The sequence below is a fragment of the Rattus norvegicus genome, chromosome 6 (assembly GCF_036323735.1).
Source record: "Rattus norvegicus strain BN/NHsdMcwi chromosome 6, GRCr8, whole genome shotgun sequence".
NCBI classification, from domain to species: domain Eukaryota; kingdom Metazoa; phylum Chordata; class Mammalia; order Rodentia; family Muridae; genus Rattus; species Rattus norvegicus.
The window spans coordinates 123,536,553-123,551,552 of NC_086024.1; the positions used below are offsets into that span (position 1 = coordinate 123,536,553).

Consider the following 15,000-nt stretch of genomic DNA (forward strand, 5'->3'; position numbering starts at 1 on the left):
AAAGAGCAGAGGATCCCCAGTGTAAGTGGGAAAGATGATCTTAAAAAGACATACTTGACTCACTGAAGAATGAGTGTTACCAGAGGGTACAAGGCCAGGGAGGGTGAGAGATTCAATCATAGTAAACAAGGTTGCTCTGACCGTGTGTCTCCAAGATGTACAGAGTACTTGAAATGCAGCCTGTCCCTCAAGACCTACCTGAGGCTTTCCTCCAAGTCCTTTCTGACTAGAATTCTTTTTTTTCAATTGGATATTTTTTATTTACATTTCAAATGTTATCCCCTTTCCCAGTTTCCCATCCATAAACCCCCTATCCCATTCCCCCTTGAGAATATCCCCAAACCCCCATGAGGGTGTTCCCCCTCCCCAAATACCTCCTCATCCTGCCTCCCCTCCCTGACACTGCTCTACACTGGGGTGTCCAGCCTTGGCAGAACCAAGGACTTTTCCTCCGTTGGTGCCCAATAAGGCCATCCTCTGCTACACATGCAGCTGGAGCCATGGGTCTGTCCATGTATAGTCTTTGGGTAGTGGTTTAGTCTCTGGAAGCTCTGGTTGGTTGGTATTGTTGTTCTTATGGGGTTGCAAGCCCCTTCAGCTCCTTCAATCCTTTCTCTAACTCCTCCAATGTGAACCCCATTCTCAGCTCAATGGTTGGCTAGGAGCATTCGCCTCTGTATTTGTCATGCTCTGGCAGTACCTATTCTGACTAGAATTCTTAATTCCCTCCTTCACACTTCTTCTGTAAGAATGTGTGTGTTTGCGTGTGTGTGTGTGTGTGTGTGTGTGTGTGTGTGTGTGTGTGTGTGTTCTTTCTTATGTCAGTGGATGTCTCTGAACCACCAGAATGGACCCTGAATGGCAAGGACCACCTCATTAATACCTCCGTATCATTTCATTATCAGTCACAGAGTCTGGCTCTTATGTTTATGAATGGAGTAAACTGGAATCAAGTCTCAGTGTGATAACATGAGAAAGACATTTGGCTTTCATTAATAATCACAAATTCTATTGTTATTTATTCTCCGACCTGAACATCTTATCCGGATCATCTCACAATCAATATGTGTGGTGCTTTTGTGGTCATTTGCAGGCATGAGGTGAACAATAGAGGTGGGGGATCCAGTTGCATAGCACACCCTCAGCTGGAGATCAGCCAGGCTTTTCTCTGCCTTCTCACTTCAGCTTTCATAGTCTAAGCAACTATGTTATTTATAGTCTACTTATGATATCAGTGCCCAAAATCTCCAAGAAATACATGAAAGTGTTACCTGATGTTTCTTTGTCAGAGGTGACAGTGAGGGACTTCAGAGAAAAGCTAGTGTGTTGGATGAGTTTCATCCAGGCACATTAGCAAAGCTGTAGCCAGGAGCTCAATGCAAAACGAGACAACAGTACAAATTCAGTAGAATGATGGTCCATCCTAATCACTTGATGAGCATGTTGTGGCCAGAGATTAGCAGGAACCTAGCCCTGTGCTTCCCACAGTGACAAGGGTTTTCATTTGTTAATTCGCTATTTGTACCAACATAACAATTATTGTAAATAATGAAAATCAACTGCACTTCATTTTTCCCTCTCATAAGAAGGAGAATTATGGAAACAAACTGGTTTGATGAAGCTTAGATGAGCCCCATCAAGCCTTGGCTCACCACATTTTTGGGGGCTTATTTGCCAGAATCAGAACTCAAGGAAGATGTTTTTGCTTAGGTGTAGATTATATCCCTTGAAAGCTGTTTGCCTTAGTGACAAGTTAGGTATCCTGAGGTCCTGTATCCATTCTCTCCCCTCAGTCTACCATCAAAGCTGGTGCCTGATGCAATACAACAAAAACACAGGGAATAATAGATCTTCACCATATGTCTTCCTCTGAGTTCCCCAAGAAGCTGAACCTACAATAAGATTTTGAATACTAGTAGTTTTTAGGATGTGAAAAAAAACCACTAGGGAATTAGAGAAGAGAGCCACAGATGGGAAGGTTGCTAAGAAACCAATAAAAGACACAGCATCAAGTGAGTTATCACTGTTAGGAAACTGAGGCCCTGTACAAAACACACTGCTGAGCTATTTTACCCAATGCCGAAGAAATTGGGGTATTGATGCACTGTATCCCATCAGTTGTGATTTAAGGGTCTCTAGCTCCCCAGTTCTCTCCACCTTCCATGGGAGCAGCAAAGATGATTCCAGCCAAAAGGGGGACAAAAATGTGCCAGTATTACAGCTAGAAGTCTGTACATAGCCAGATGTGGTAGTCCACACCCGTAATGCCAGACGCTGAAAGAAGAGGGTGACAAGTTCAATATGACCCTGGGCTACATAGTAAGATCCTCTTCATGACAAGAACTCAGAGAGTGCTGAAGGGATAAGAGTAAGACAATAAAATTGAACACTGATGTGTGTTGGGTCACACTGAGCTGGTAGCTACAGCTGTATACCAACTGCAACCAGAAGTGGGGTGTTTTTGAGAAAGCTGCAGAATTTGTAACTTTCTCTAAAATTTGTGGCTAAACATCTGTTAGAAATGACATGAGTAGTAAGGTGGTTACTTTTGAATCACTGTGACCAAAATACCTGCTAGAAAAAACTGGTGGAAGGGAAGGGGGCTGATGATTTCTGTGGTTTAAGCCCATTGTGGAGGAGAACACGTAGAGAAGAAAGCTTATGTCAGAAGTCCCTCACACCACAGCAGGCCAGGAAACAGAACAGGACCTGAACAGGAGACAGGCTCAAACTTTCAAAAGCCCACCCCTCCTAATGAACTTTCACCAGCCATGCCCACATCCTCAAACTCTACAGCCTCCAAAATAGTGCTACCAGCCGGGGAGAAGGCCCTCAACATGTGAGCCTACAGAGAACATGGTAGACACAACCCAAAGCAACAAAGAATGTTTTCCCACTTATTGTCTCAGAGGGTTCAATTCATGCCTGCTTGTCTTCATGCATTCAGATAAGACATCATGGCAGGAGGAGGCCCTTTACCTTAGGTTGGACAGAAAGCATGTGTGTTCTGAATACCCAGCTTTAATCCACATCTCTAGCAGTGAATTTCTCACAGTGCATCCTAGTTACTTGACGAGGCACTTGTCTCCAGACTTGGGACTTTTCCATGTGTCTGTGTTCAGTACCCAGCCCCGTTTCTGTGTACACTCACTCAGTAAGTATTCAGAATTACCAGCTGGATGAGTAGCAACTACGGGTGCATGAGAAGCAAAGGCATCCTGACAGCCATGGGAAACAGTGGTGTGTGTAAGAGCGGACGACAAGACGAGGACTTACAGAGCTCCTAGAGTCCAGCCCCCTGCTGCTGTCTGTTCTGCCCCTCTTTATAACTGGGGCTGAATGTAGAACTTATTGCCTGGTAAGCTGGCATTCATGCTCCTACGGAAGCTGTGTTCTCACCCTGCCAGAGAAAGGAATCAATGTGTCATAGTCTCTCATTAATTCAGGCTCGGAGGAGGACTTCTGAGCTGAGGCCACAAGGACAGGACGAGCAGGGAGGGGGTCTCATTATAGTCAGAGGAAAAATACAGCAATGTCACAATGCCTCTGGACACACCAGGAACAAAGGGACAGCCGGTGTGGAGGGGATGCTGGCAAACTCGTCTAGGCCCGTTATGTTGGACTGACAGCTGCATGCTTCCGAGAAGCATTTGAAGTCAGGAGACTATGGACACGCCATAGCTTTTCATTTATTGATTTGTTCAATCCAAGTGCATAAATTACCATAAAATCAAGGGCTGAGTGACAAAACCCAGAGAAAAGATTCTTTCAAGTAAGAAATTGAATATGCAACACCCATTGCTCCACAACACACCCTCTTTTTTGCATAATTGGTTCTCATAAACCAAAGATGTCATGAAACATTTTTCCCCAAACTGTATGTTTTTTAACTCCCATGAGTCCTTATAAGAAAATCCAAAGGTCCCAGTCAGGTCCAGTACCAGCGCTATCATAGCCCATAGCAACTGTCCATCACAAACATTCAGCTAAATCCATTGTGCAGTTTAAAGCGGTCTAAATATTCTTTAAAATAAACTTTTAGCATCATCTTCCCGTGGCACACTATTCCTGAAGATCCTGTTATCCCAAAGAAATAAACAAGCAGCCTAACCTGCTACATCAGCCATAATGAGGCCACCATTCATGCCACCACCCTTTAGTCACCATACCACACACACACACACACACACACACACACACACACACACACACACACACACACACACAAACGCAAGTCAATATCAAAATCTCTTGACAAAAGACCAGAGTTTGAATTTATCCATCCCCGTTGACTTTCTCTCTACCTTGGGAACACATCCAAAGCCCACACCATCTAACCAGGCTGCCAGTAAAATAACATTGTCAGAAACACAGAGAACCATTGTTGTCACGCACAGTTGTAACTACATCTCCAGCATGTGCCACCCATGAAACTTTCCATGGTAGACAGGGAAATGCTGAGTACATTATCTATGTGTGGCCTGGCCTAGGTCATAACAAATCCACTGTGGGTCCAGGAGCTAAAGAGTGGGACTTCTAGAACCCTCCATGTTCAATTCCCAGCATACAGCTTACAGCCATCTAACTCCAATCCCAGGGGATCTAAATGCTTCTTCTGGCCTCCACAGGCACCAGGCATTCATGGAGTTCAAGGACATACATGCAGGTAAAACACCCATACACATAAAATTAAAAGAAGAAAAGAAAGTAGGGCTCTGGAAGTGTAAGGTTGGCAGGAAGTTAAGAACACCAGTGTGGAGCTGAGGCTGTGGCTGAGTTAGCAGAGTGCTTTCTGTCCAAGCATGAACACACCAGTGTCCCCTGCAGAAGCCAGTGTGATATTCCATGTCTGTAATTCCAGAGCCAGGGGGCACAACTAGTAGAGCCCAGGGGCTCAACACCATCCAATCTGTCCAATCATTGAGCTCTAGGTACAGTGAGAGACCGTTTCTCAAAACAAAAAACAAACCAAAAAAGGATTGGGGAAGGGGAACTTATGGAGGAGGATATCCCAAATCTAACCTCTAGGCTGCAAATGTCCCTACATCAGCAAGCAAGCACACACCTGCACAGAGGTGCAAACACAGACACATGAACACACGTACACATGCACACGTACACAAGCACCAATGAGAGAGTGAAATGGGTCAGTGGGTAAGGATGCTTACTACCAAGCCTGACTATCTGAGTTTGAACCCCAAAACCCACATGTCAAAGAAAAGAACCTACTTCCACATGTTTTTCCCCATCTATCTATCTGTCTATCTATAGGCAAATGACAGGTAGACAAACAGATTAGATAGATAGATAGATAGATAGATAGATAGATAGATAGATAGATAGATAGTGATATATATCACAAAAATAAATAAATAAAAATAAACTTTTAATGTTTAAAGTACCAAGGAAGAATCCATCCTGTGGAGGCAGAGGAAGTCTCCAGGTTGAAAGAACAGAGGGAAAATAATAGACTGGGGGTGGGGGCCTAAGGTGGCAGATTGGCATCCTGAGGCTCTTTCAGCCCTTGGTTACCATGGTTACAGACAACATAAGCGCTGGCTCTAGGATAAGACTGGGGCTTCAGGCAGCCCCACAGAAATCCCTCTCACCCTTCCTTAGACCCTGTCTTTGTCACTTTGTACAGAAATGACAAACTCAACAGTCTCCAGTTCCTGATCCCGCTCAAGTCCGCAGTGGCACTCAAAGATTCCATAGGCACGCTGTTCTGTGCAGAACACAGAAACCCCCAGGCTTCCCTCAAAATATAAATCACATGAAGAATAAACCAGATGTGTGGTGTTGGGAAACGTCGGAGCTCTGATGCATTCTACTTCCAGGAAACCATTTATTCAAGATTACAGGGAATACGCAACTGTTTGTCAAAAGAATACTTACTGGAAAAATGACAGGGATTGCCAACAAATCCTCCTCCACCAGCTTGTCACTGTGGGTGCCTGTCGCCCCAGGCACACCGTCCCTGCTGTCTCAGTGAGCTACCAGCTAGCGTTTCAATCACACATTTCAGACGGTGTCATCATTGGGATGGACACCCCCAACCCCCAAGAGTTGAATTGCACAGACCAGAAACCATCCTGCTCTTTCTGGTTTTATTCTAGAACACTGAGTGCAGTTTGTTTTGTTTTGTTTGTGGTGTTTTTGTTTTGTTTTGTTTTGGGTCTTGTCTGTCTGTCTGCCTGCCTGTTTTGAGACTCGCTATGGGTTCTCCTATAAATAGCTCAATAGATACTTTCTTCTTTGATAGTGGTGGGAATAAAACCCAGAGCCTCACACGTACCAGGTCTGTCAAATATTGGGTTGATTGATGGCAGGAATACAGTAAAATACTTAGGTTTTGTGAGGGCTCTCCAGAAAGAACTGAACAAGCATTATTCTGAGAAATTATTCCCCAATAACCTGTCACTGATGTTGCTGCTGGTGTTGTCACTGCTTTTGTTTTTGGTACTTTGACTACAGTTTTTGTGTAGCGTTGTGTTATGTTCTGTTGGGTGATTTTCACCGTCTGAGATTGTACTCTAGGAGTTTTATAACCCAGGCATGCCAGGGAAGTACTCTACCACTGGGGTGCAGCCCCAGAGGGACCTGGATTTTCTCTTTTTCCTTCGGAGCCTTTGTTGAAACTAGCTGTACCTCAGAGAACACACTTTAGGAAACACTATCATTTTCCAGTTTATAACTCATAGTTGCATTTATCTCGGTTGATCGTCTCAATAGCTACAAAGTGCTCCTGTGAACTGTGTTTTATCCAGGAAAAAAAAAATTAAGGCTCAAGGAGGGTAAGTGACTTCTTCAAGTCCACACAATGGTCTGGGGTCAATACAATACAACAACCAAAGTAGACGGAGACATTCAGACAAGAAAGTCAGTAGAGCAGTAACTCAAACTCAAATATTATGATTGCAAACCATGTGTTCTTTCTCTGCTCTTTCTTAAAAAAAAAAAATCAGAACAGCCTAGATTTTATAAACCTGGATTGAGAGTATTGGGCTGCTAAGAGACTCCTAATAGGGGAGCTTCTGCTGTGGATTACCCTCCCTGGCAACCTGGACAGTGCCCCAGGTGTTTCTCATACCAACAATAGGGCACCTATCATGTACATGGTGCTTAGAAGAGTTCTCGGTGTGTCATTTCGTTTCAACTCATCTGCATAGCAAGCCGGATGCACTGGCTATAATTCTTTGGCTAAAGAGGACAAGTCAAAAGGAAAAATTCTCCCCAGTTAGTTACTACCAAGCAATACAGCTCAAATCAAGATCAAAGTAATCTATTAGAGAAAGAAGGGAGTTGATGGAACAACAACTTGAATCTTTTTCTACAGGAGCAACAGAGACAGCCCAAGAACTTAGATGCTCCCACTCTCTGCTGCCATGGTTCACAGGGAAACATCTTACCTTCAGTGTAAGTTAGATAATTATAATGTGCATTTTCTTCCCCAGCCACTCTAATACTGAATATACTAGACCAGAACTGACCTGAGTCCTTTCTATATGAGCTCAACTTCTGCTGTGAAAAATGAATGCCTTTAGCCTAAAACAACATTCTCAACCAGTGGATGTTAGGATACGGATCAAATTGGTTTGTGATTAAAATGGGTGAAAAATAAACCATCTCCAATTTGAAACAAAAAAATGACAATAAACTAATAGGTAGGGGCTTTTTAGCTCTAATCTCCTCTTGTCGTTTCTTTAAATATTCACCTAACCTCTTGGCTCACAGGACAAAGGTGGTGGGTGTGTAATTGTCAAATATCACAACTGACACACAGCTCTGTGGCCTTCCAGGCTCAGGTTGCACTAAAATGGGTAAATTATGGGGCTCCATGAGTTGAATTGTCAATGTGACGAATTCAGACCTCCAATATCCATGTGAAGGCTCTGTGCAGCAACATATATCAGTAACCCAGCACTAAGACTATGACAGTTCCTGAAACTCCTGCCCAGCCAGTCTGGCCCAAATGACTTCCATTCAGTGAGAGACTCTGAGATAGATAGATAGATAGATAGATAGATAGATAGATAGATAGATAGATGACAGATAGATAGATAGGTGGATGGATAGATAGATAGATAGATAGATAGATAGATAGATAGATAGATGGATGGATAGATATATGGATAGATAGATGGATAGATATATGGATAGATAGATAGATAGGGTAGAGAGGAATTAAGGAAGACACCAGATGTCACCCCTTAACCTCTGTACATGCACATACACACACACACACACACACACATACACACACACACACACACACACACACACACACACACGAATATCCAATAACACATGCACAACACACCTGGGTTAAATTACACTACTTATCTCTATCCTGCAAATTGTTTGGTTGTGATTCAGGAGACCTCTAGGCTACTAACCTCTACAAGGTGTTCATTTTCTATGCAGTAAACTTGTTACTGGTTCCTGTGCCATAATTACAAGGACTGACACTTCAGGTCTGCCTACAAAGGCCACTATGGAGTGAGTTTCTTTCACCTGAAAACAGTATCATCGCTTCTTCTTTCTGGTTTCACAGCTAAAACACTCTACCTTGGGGCCCTGGGGAAGTGGGAGACATGAGAATATTTCACAGAGGTAATAGCAACCAAGATCAGAACTCTTTAAGAACAAGCCGAGGACAAAGGAAGGAAGGAAGAAGACAGGGAGGAGACCTTACTTGTGGTGGCTTCTTACATATGGTAGTAACAAAGCCTGTTTACTTACAGGGAAACGATGAGGCCAGAATTCCCTGAAATCCTATCCAGATGATAATTCTACTCTTAGACTTTAGTGCCCACTCCTCCCCACTTCTTGGATGCAGAGGAAAAGCCCTTCATGGTCACTCCTTCTTCGGGCAGTGGCTGTGGTCCTCACCTCTTCTCCAATCTCATGTAGAGGATGAGAAAGTCAGGCTTTATAGTCACTCTATGGCCCTCAGTTCCAGATACCAGGAGGAAGAAAATAGAAATCTCAAATTCCATCCATAAGCCACAGAAATGCTTTGTAGAGCAAACATGAGGTCTCTGCTTTCCCCCACTCTGGGTGACAGTGATGAGTCTTATAGACAATGCCAGGCTGCTGGGAAGGACCCAAAGGACCAGGGTCCAGAAGAGGAAGATTCTTAAAGACAGAAATAAGCCATGCGCGTGCAAATCAGCAGAGTGACCTCACTCCTGATGCCACATTGAGGTTCCATAGCAAAGCCTTCAGATGAGCCCCTATGCAGATCTAACTCAGTGTGAGACACCCACGAGATATCCCTCTTAATAAAATCTGAGAAGAGACCATCATTTTTATTCACATTTCTGCTTTCACCGAGGGATTAAACTGTGGGCAAATGGTGTCTTTCAGCTTTTTTAATCATTTATCATTCTGTGTGAGTGTGTGCACATGCATTGCCTGAGCGTGAAGATGTGTATGCATGTGTGTGTGTGTGTGTGAGAGAGAGAGAGAGAGAGAGAGAGAGATTCCCAGTAGAGTAAAAGTGAAAAGCAATTCATTCACTAGCTCATTGTGCCTGTAGTAACTGTCCCACCATATCTCAGCTATGATTGAAGTTTCCCAGTTGGAGTCAAAACAGCACCATGTGTCTCAAATACGCCTGACTTACGATGAGGCCAAAGCGTGTGACAAAAATGGGATGAAACGGCCAGGGTCTACACACCCTGTCTTCGTTCCACAGAGGAAGAACCAACCGTGCTGCAAAGGAAGCGCAAACCAAACCTCAGCCCAGAAAAATCTCTGGAGCCTCATCCTGCTGCACTTTCTAGCCTAATTATGGTGATTTGGGATCATTATTAATTGCGTTTGGAATGCTGATCTTCTGAAAGTTGGATATTAAATCAGAAATAGATGATTTCCTTTCCAGAGAGCCTGAACTGTGCAAACATATGTTTGGAAACACACTAATGAAGACAGCACTCACGGGACCCCACAAACTCAACATAGCTCCCGTTCACCACAGGCTGATAGTCGCCTTGAGCCAGGATGAAAGGCTCCACACTCTACACGCTGATCCATGCCATAACATGTATGTTGGCCAGTGAGACGTGTGAGTGTATCGCCTACTAGGAAGTAGGGGGGTGACCTTGAAATGGATAAAGACTGTGGAGGGAATGGAGGTATGACTGACAGTACCCTGGATAGTGGCACTCAACGACCCTGGTCAGCCTCTGCTCTCTACCTGTCTACTTACAGTCTGAGGGTCCCAAAGAAGTTGCTTCTCCTTTTTCTGCATCATGGCTTTTCCCCGCAGCAAGACGAAAACCCTTAATATCTGCAAAAATAGTCGCTTGAAGACTAAATGACATCATTTGTAAAAAAGTGTTCTGTAAACTGAAAAGTGCTACACAGAAGGTGAAGGTTTTTCTGGAACTCTCCACTGAAAGTGCAGCTTTTTAAAGAAGCCGGCTCCCGTTCGGAGGTTTTATTTATTTCTTAAGTGTATTAAAGTGCCTGAAAATAGCCACACAGCCATTATTCGCTGAACACTGACCAGATCTTTGCCTGGCTAGACACACCCTTCTGGCATCTGCCTCACACTCACATAGCCTTTCAGTTGCTGGAGAAAGGGTGGAAGGAAAGCAGTGGACCACAGGCTTGAGAACCAGGAAGGAAACAAAGCTAAGGAGAGGAAATGGGCATGTGAATGTGTGTTCTGGCACCATGCCATTGAAGACAGCCTTCTTCTGCCTTTCTTAGTACTTTATGGTCTGTAACTTGGAGGAGCCTAGAATTTCCTGATACCAGAGCCTTGGATACCCTCCAGTCCCTCCATACACCTGTTTATTCATCCATCATCCAAAGGTCAATAGATCTGTCTCTCCCCCCACCTAGCTCCCCTCCCTTGCTAATCCATCCCAATCTCCCTCCCTGCCTCTATTCACCCATCTACCCATCTGTCCATTCATCCATCTACCCATCCGTCCATCTGTTCATTCATCCATCTACCGATCTACCCGTCAAGTTCATCATCAAGCAGTGGGTTTATAAGTGACTAGGGTTTGCCAGTTACTTCCTGTGGCACTGGAGTACACTTAGGAACAAGGCGAGGAAGTGCCTGCTCGTGAAGCTTCTGTGCCAGTACAGGACATTGGCATCCAACGTGATATGTAAATAAGTAAGATGCCACTGTAGGAAGAGCCCTCAACAGACAACACATCCTAGAACCTGACAGAGACGGGGAACTGGACTCCTCAGGAAGAGCAAGAAAGCCATTTCAAAGGAGGTAGCATGTGACCCGAGAGTCACATGGTAGAATGGAGCCAGGTGTGTAAGTATTCATCACCAGCAGCTCAGAGTACAAATGCAGAGGCCCTGTGACACAAACCAACATGATTCCTTTACAGAAGGGGGGGGGGAGGAGAAAAACCGTCCACTGCCTTAAGTACCCAAAGGTCAGAACGAGGGTGGGATGAAACGAGAAGACGGGGAGGTACACAAAGAACTCATGGGTACACAGAGGTCATATCCATGACTGCTTTCTAAATGAAAAGAAAGGCCCAGAGAGGCCAAGTGAAGAGCCTAAAGTCACACAGCCAATAAATGATACAGCTGGCTCCAGAACCTGATTCTTTCCAACCTCCAAGTCTTGAGTTTTCTCCACAGTATTGATCTGCTTGCCTCAAGCCGTGAGAACACTCTGCATTGATGTTTCTGGGCTTAAAAGCCTTTAACGTGCTGGAGCAGGAAACAAATCCAGAGTAGGCAGGAGAGCATCACTAAATGATTCTGGTGACTTGGCGTGGCTACCCCTCCTCTGCCAAGCCTTCTCCTTCTCCTTTGCCTCCTTCCAATAAGTTTTGGCAGTCCTTGAGTGTTTGGAAGACTCAGCAGGCAAGAGTCAGGTGTCCCAATAGTCTATTGATACATGCTAGAAGAATGATTAAGAGTCCAGATTTTAGTCCAGTCCCCACTGGCTATTAGCTGTGCAACTCTGAGCAAGTTACTTGACCCTTCTGTTCCGAAGTTGCCTCATTTTTAAATACAGGACAATCCTTTCCTCCTAAACTGCTTGTCAGCCTTAAGGAAATTAATATATGAGAAGTATTCGATCGGTATCTAGCACATAATTCTAAGACACACCCATGCCCAGACTCTAGTCACCTGCACCTCCAGAAACAAAAGATGTGAGGCAGATCACGTCAGGAAAGGCAGCTTCACGATGTCCTGGCAATGGCAAAGGTCAAATAGGACAGTGACATAGTGTCAAATAAGAACTATAAAAACCTGGGGTTGGGGATTTAGCTCAGTGGTATAGCGTTTGCCTAGCAAGCGCAAGGCCCTGGGTTTGGTCCTCAGCTCCAGGGGAAAAAAAAAAACTGAGCCTGAAGGCTGACTCCTCTTCCAGAGGACCAGAGTTCAAGTCCCAGCACCTACATGGCAACTGGGTAAGCATCGGTAACTCCAGTTCCAAGAGGGATCTGATGCCCACTTCTGGCCTTCATGAACACTGTGTACAAGTGGTAAAGGGGAAAGCACCTACACACATAAAACAAAAATGAAGAATTTTTTAAATAATGAAAATAGTAAAACAGCTAAAGCAAACCAGAAGGGGACCAGCAGGAGGGAGGGAGGAGGAGTGGGGTAGGTAGTCAGAATGGAGGATGTGAGAGGATATGAGTATGGACAAAGTAAAATGTCACATATGAATGACGATGTCATTATGAAACTCATTCTTCATATGCTAACCAATTTTTTAATTTAAAAAAATTGTGAGAATAAGTGATGGGAAATGCTGTTCTTTTCATTGTGGTGTTTATTTTTAGCATCTATGATTGTAACTGTAGACGCTACAAGTACTCTCTTCTCTCTGTCAGGCTGTGAAACACGGGAAATTGTGTCATGAGGACACAAGAGGATGTTTCAGAAATAAGTTTTCAAAGCCAGCATCAGGAACATGGTCCCTTGACATCCCTAGCAGAATTCTGAAAGCTATCTACCCCTCCCCTGTCAACTGCTGCCCCCTGGGGACATCTCACCCTAGAATGCCCTCACTTCTCCACACCAGACCCGCCCCAGCAGCATCCCTGGCCTTGGAAGTTCCACCTCGGTACTTCTTTGACAAATCCTGTTGATTTCAGGTCACCCAAATCTTCTCTCTCCACCATCTCTTCATCCCCAGTCACCGCCTTGGCACCGTTGCATCTGGTCCCTAGAATTGCAATCATCATGTGCCAATGTTTCTGAAACTTGGCGCAGATCATGTGACTCTGGCTTGAACCTCTTTAAGGCTTAAAATAAAGACCGTTCTTCCTCAATCCCAAACCTGACCCTATCACCACCAACACCAGGGCTTTGGAGAGTCCCCAGCCACGCCTCGCCGCCGAATTCTTTACTTTTCTCTCTCTTCTAGGTTTTGAGCACTGTTTTCAGCTCCTCAAACACACGTGTTCCTTCTGCTCGGCGAACTTTTGCACCACAGGAAGGCAGAATCCCTTCTCACTGGCCAGGGAACTCCCACTCTATGTGTCAGTGCCACAGAGGTGTCATTTCCACATGGAAACCTCTGGGTCATCCTTTCCACTGCCCTTTGCCAATCTGCTTGTCTTGTTTCAGACAGGGGAGAAGCACAGGTTGACTTGGAGCTCACTAGGTAGACCCATGTTAATTAAGCTCAAACTAATGGAAATCCTGCCTCAGAATCCCGCCTCAGGCTCCCACTGCTGCCTTTACAAGCATGAGCCACCACACCCAGCTTCCACGTTTTCTATCAGACTTTCTGAAAGCCCCATGGTGCCCACAGAGCATGCTACACTTTGAATTCCTAACGTCTCCCTGCAGTGACTAATTTTGACCCGACACCCACACTGTAAACTCCAAGAAAACACTTATTTTGCGTGTCCTCTTCTAACTATATTTCTAGGTCTCAGACTGTGCCCTGTGTGAAGCAGGTATTTGACAAATAAATCCTGCAATGATTAAAAATAGAAGCCAAACCACCACACTTCTTATCTCCAGAGATTTGGAGACCAAACAGAAGGCTGAGGCTATACTGAAGGTGTTTGCGAACTGAAGGGCAACACCTCTTCATTCCCTCTTCAGCCAATCAATCCATACAACATTTAATTCACACATAGCTTGCTTTCCTGGACTTAGTCTGGGGAAGAGAAGAAATGAAGTCATAAGGAAATTGAAAGGGAGGGACTGAACTGAGCGGGAATTAGATATGGTCAAGATGTATTGTATAAAACTGTCAAAGACTAAATAAAATGATAGTCTTTAAGAGAAGAAATTTAATCACACACACACACACACACACACACACACACACACACACACACACACAAATTTTAGCTCCAAGATGCACTCAAGCACTGCCTACTCTAATTCAGCCTGTATATGAGTTGAGATGACTGAACACACTTTTTCAACTTGTCCTGCTCCAATACTATTTACTAAGAGCCAAATATCTATACATTAACATCATTGGGGGCAGTGGCCAAGGCCAGAAGTGTGGTGCACCCACACACCTGCCTTAACCCCTTTTACAGGAAGGAAAAGTGAGCCCGCATTCCTAAAAGTATATCACACCATTGTGTGCGTGGGCACACTGTAGGTCACTCCGTGAGCCCTTCCCAGACCCACCATTGTTGAGGAAAGCCACTCCCACACCCCTTCTACAACCTGAGCCAAACTAGCTGGCAGGATTAGTAATAAGACAGAGCAAAGACTCTGGAGGCCCCTTGGGCTCCATTATGCTACATGCCCTACGAGAGAAGTGCTACCCCGGGGACAGCTGCTGCAGATCTCAGCCTCACATGCTGCCAAGAAACCTGTCCCTCTGAGGGCACGCGGGCCATGAGGCACAGCTCCAGGTCCAGTGAGAGGCACCCCACCCATCTGCTAGAGAGACAAAGATCACTAGAAACAAAGGACACACCACGCACAGGCACACGTACATGCACACTCACAAAGTCAAACGCAAATACCAACAATTTCAAAACAAACAGCAGCCTGGTGTATCTTTAAATAGATATGAAA

At 44.7% G+C, this 15,000-nt stretch overlaps 1 protein-coding gene across 5 annotated transcripts in view; it reads right to left on the minus strand.

Moving 5' to 3' along the window:
• Kcnk10 (potassium two pore domain channel subfamily K member 10) overlaps positions 1-15,000 on the minus strand; it is a 136,043-nt gene that overhangs the window by 116,775 nt on the left and 4,268 nt on the right. The window lies entirely within an intron of this gene.